The sequence below is a fragment of the Rhinopithecus roxellana genome, chromosome 4, assembly GCF_007565055.1.
Source record: "Rhinopithecus roxellana isolate Shanxi Qingling chromosome 4, ASM756505v1, whole genome shotgun sequence".
Lineage (NCBI taxonomy): Eukaryota > Metazoa > Chordata > Mammalia > Primates > Cercopithecidae > Rhinopithecus > Rhinopithecus roxellana.
Genome location: NC_044552.1, coordinates 5,050,863 through 5,055,710, shown reverse-complemented (window position 1 = coordinate 5,055,710; position 4,848 = coordinate 5,050,863). Strand labels below are relative to the sequence as shown.

The 4,848-nt window shown below is 47.9% G+C and overlaps 1 pseudogene; it reads left to right on the top strand.

Moving 5' to 3' along the window:
- Positions 1–773: 773 nt before the first annotated feature.
- LOC104672595 lies at positions 774–1,511 on the top strand (annotated as a pseudogene).
- The last annotated feature ends 3,337 nt before the right edge of the window (positions 1,512–4,848 follow it).

Sequence of the window (4,848 nt, the reverse complement as noted above, 5' to 3'; positions counted from 1 at the left end):
GAGATCGCACCACTACACTCCAGCCTGGGCAACAGAGTTAGACTGCTCAGAAAAAAAAATTAATACTAGATATCATAATTAGATGTAACAGTTATTAAATAATTTTAAAAGTTTTATTTAAAAAGTTTTAAGTTATAAGTGCAATTTTTTCATTCTGGTAGTTGTTGTGGTTGGGCTTTGTGTTTGTTTGTTTTGGTTTTGGCCAATGCATTCTTATAGAACAGTAGAGCCCTGCTCTAGATTTCTTAGAAAGTACTTCCGTCTCTCTTCCCATTCAGCCCCCAGGACTATCACACTCCTCACCAGGGAGGGAGCATCACAAGGAAGGGAGTTGATATGGTGAGGCTGGACCTGACCAGGAAGGAGCAGCTGCTGGGAAGCTGGATGCTAAGACCCTCCCAGCCTACCAGGATGCTATGGGCAGAATGTTTGTGTCCTCCCACAATTCCTACATCGAAGCATTAACCCCCCATGATAGCATTTGGAGGTGGGGCTTGAAGAGGTAATTCATTTTCGATGAGGCTGTAAGGGTGGGACCCTCAAGATGGGATCAGTGTCTGCTGTGGTCTGAATGTTGGTATTCCCCCAGAATTTGTATGTTGAAACTTAACCTTCAAGGTGATGGTATTAGAACGTAGGGGCTTTGGGAGGTGATTGGGTCAGAGGGATGGAGCCTTCACAAATGGGATTAGTGCCTTTATAAAAGAGGCTGTAGGGAAACTGCTTCCCCCTTACACGAGGACGCAATAAGAAGGCACCATCCTTCTCCGAGGAAACACCAAATGGCGGATGACGCCGGTGCAGCGGGGGGGCCCGGAGGCCCTGGTGGCCCTGGGATGGGGAACCGTGGTGGCTTCCGCGGAGGTTTCGGCAGTGGCATCCGGGGCCGGGGTCGCGGCTGTGGACGGGGTCGGGGTCGGGGCCAAGGCTGCGGAGCTCGTGGAGGCAAGGCCGAGGATAAGGAGTGGATGCCCGTCACCAAGCTGGGCCGCTTGGTCAAAGACATGAAGATCAAGTCCCTGGAGGAGATCTACCTCTTCTCTCTGCCCAGTAAGGAATCTGAGATCATTGACTTTTTCTTGGGGGCCTCTCTCAAAGACGAGGTTTTGAAGATTATGCCTGTGCAGAAGCAGACCCGTGCTGGCCAGTGCACCAGGTTCAAGGCGTTTGTTGCTATCGGGGACTACAATGGCCATGTCGGCCTGGGTGTTAGGTGCTCCAAGGAGGTGGCCACCACCATCCGTGGGGCCATCATCCTGGCCAAACTCTCCATTGTCCCGGTGCGCAGAGGCTACTGGGGGAACAAGATCGGCAAGCCCCACACTGTCCCTTGCAAGGTGACAGGCCGCTGCAGCTCTGTGCTGATGCACCTCATCCCTGCACCCACGGGCACTGGCATCGTCTCAGTGCCTGTGCCCAAGAAGCTGCTCATGATGGCTGGTATTGATGACTACTACACCTCAGCCCGGGGCTGCACTCACCCTGGGCAACTTCGCCAAGGCCACCTTTGATGCCATCTCTAAGACCTACAGCTACCTGACCCCTGACCTCTGGAAGGAGACTGTGTTTACCAAGTCTCCCTATCAGGAATTCACTGACCACCTTGTCAAGACCCACACCAGAGTCTCCGTGCAGCGGACCCAGGCTCCAGCTGTGGCTACAACATAGGCTTTTTATACAAGAAAAATAAAGTGAATTAAGCCTGTTACAAAAAAAAAAAAAAAAAAAAAGAAGGCACCATCCTTGAAGCAGAAAGTAGCCCTCACCAGACACTGAATCTGTTGACACCCTGATCTTGGACCCCCCAGCCTGCAGAACCAGGAGCAGTACATTTCTGTTGTTTATAAATTACCCAAGCTTAGGTATTTTGTTACAGCAGCCAAAACAGACTAGGACAGTACCCTTATAAGAAAAGCAAGGCAGAAATCTCCCCCCCTTTCCAGGAGCACACACCAACAAAAGGCCATGTGAATACATGGTGAGACGGCAGCTGTCTGCAAACCAGGAAGACAGCCCCCACCAGAACTCCACCATGCTGTCACCTTGATCTCAGACTCCCAGCCTCCAGAACTGGGAGAGAGAAATTTCTGTGGTTTAAACCACCCCATCTGTGGTACTTTGTTAGGGCAGCCTGCGCTGACTGAGACACAGGGTAAACCCCCGTTTAACTCCATCCTTCCCCTCAAGGTGAGCAAGCTTGTCCCTCAGGTCACCTTCCTCCCACTGCTAAAAGTAATCCCACCTTAGCCAGGCACAAGTGATCTTCACTTCTTTCCTTCCTTCCTTCTACAGATCATGGGACTAAGCTTCTGACTTCTGGAAGTCAGGGAGAAGATACAGAAACCGAACGTATGTTTCTGCCCACACCGGGCATGGCGCATCCTCTCTTTCAAAGACCAAGTCAAAAAATCTGACGGCTCCAGGAGGGTTTACACCAATATCATTCCAGGAAGAGGTGTTCTGTCTGCTTCTTTCCAACTGTGCTTGGCCTTGTCCAACATTCTCCCTCCAACATGTGCGCTGTGTCTGGTTTTTATAAATATCCTCTGGAAGGAGGTGAAAAGGTCATCCTGACTCACATCAGCAAAAGTAAGAGGGCATTGGTGGAGCTTGTCTCCATCAATGATATATTTTAGAAATCTCCTAGCAACAACAAGCCTCTTTGTTATTGAAGTAAAATGTTTTTGAAACATGAAGACACAAAAAATACACAAAGTCTAGGTACACCCAGACACCCAAAACTCTTGCACTTGGCAATGCAGTTATATTTTGCTGAAGTTAATGTGGTAAGGGTCAGGAGGGCAGGCAGCAGAAGGACAGGGGCCAAACAGAGGTGCAATTTCCACACAACGTTTACCTCTGCCTGTCCCTAAATACCCTATTTCCACTCCACCTGGAGATTTCAGCTGTGAACTATGCAAGGGTGAGAAGTCTTGGTTTTCCCAAGCTTTGCCAAGGTCAAAAGCATTATGAAGAATGTTATTGTAATTAAACATCATGAAAGCATCATGGAGTATGCTATTATAATTAAACCAACAGTTTTCATCTCCCCCACATGCTGCAATAGAACGTAAGTGTATTTAGAAAAAAAAAAAAAAAAAGAGCCGGGGGAGTTGTGTAACGGAGAAAGTTCAGAAAAGAGAGGAGAATTCTGGAGGAGAGTTAAGTGCTAAGGAATGGGTGTGGGTGTAGCCCAGTCCAGAGGCCCTCCAGGGAAAGAAAAGAAGAAAGGAGCAGGCTTTCTGGACAGACAGGGAGCCTGGGAAAAAGATGAAAAAAAAAAAAAAGTAGACTGGGTCATCAGATATTTCCTGAATGTACTCAGGAAGAGACCAAGGAGAAGGTGTAATTCCACATACGCAGGAACATTTGCTGCATTCTTCCAGACAGAACCCCAGGGACACGAGACCCCACAGGCAATGTCCTGCTGTTCACACCAGCTTTAAGAGTGTCCAGACAGGACATTCAGAGATGGCATTTCTCAGGTCAGAACCACTAAGAATTGCTGATGTGTTGTGTAACTAAAAGTTGAAAACAGGGCAAAGAATTCATCTAGGTGCGGTGGCTTATGCCTGTAATCCCAGCATCTTGGGAGGCTGAGGCAGGCGGATCACCTGAGGTCGGGAATTTGAGATCAGTCTGATCAACATGCAGAAACCCCGTCTCTACTACAAATACAAAAGTAGCCGGGTGTGGTGGCGCATGCCTGTAATCCCAGCTACTCGGGAGGCTGAGGCAGGAGAATCTCTTGAACCCGGGAGGCGGAGGTTGTAGTGAGCTGAGATCGCGCCTTTGCACTCCAGCCTGGGCAACAAGAGTGAAATTCCATCTCAAAAAAAAAAAAGAATTCAAGGGCACAGACTGCGCCCTGCTGTCTCTACACCTATAGCATCTCATCCTGCCCTTCCTGAGCCTAGGCTCTTGGGAGTCTCACTCCCTCCTTTCCAGGGTGTGCTTCCCCCGTGGGTGGTCTCCATGCTACACCCTGCCTGGCGGAGTCCAGTGGCTTCCCCTGTCCAGTCTCCTCCACCTCCTGCTTCTGCTCACGACCTCCTTCAGGGGTTCATACTTCCTGCCCTCTTCCCCCATTGTAATTTTTAAAACCATACTATGGAAACTATGGAAGGTCCCTTGTTTCTGCCTCAAAGGCAGGCCCCAGTTAACCATGGAGAGCACTCAGGGAATTCACTCTGACTGCCTTTTGTGCTTAGAGTTAGTTATCCTCTGCTACTGCCCTAATCCATGGTGAATCCACCCACTAATCTGTGGAGAGGCTGGTGCCCACCTGCTTCCCTTATCTCAGACCCATCTCTCTTTGCCTCTGAAGATGACTAGGGTGGTGGTCATCTGTCCCCAGATACTTCCTGACTTAATGGTATTCATCACCCAGCTCCCACAGACATTGAGGGAATTCCTAACTGGCCAGTTACACCATTCTTTAACCTTAGACATGGAGAGCACTAGTGGATATAATTATACTTGATAGCTCTTGCCACAATATTGTCTTTGGTCCTTATGGGGGCCCTTTTCTTCTCTATTTTTTTTTAATCTATCCCCTTTTTCCCCATTTATAATCCTCATTAACTGCCCCCCCCAAAAGTAGTTATTCTAATGTATTTAGCATCCATCTTTTTGTATGTTTTCTTGCACAATGTTTCTTGTCTTTGGTGTACATGTATTTTTAATTTGTGGAAATGATTTATGTTGCATATTTTTTGTTTCTTTTTTTAAAATCAGCATTATGTTTTTTAAGAAAATCCACATTGCTATTTTACACTGAACCCATTGCTTCTTGTTACTGCAGAGTATTTCCATAGATGATGTATATCTACCATGTTTCACTTAGGA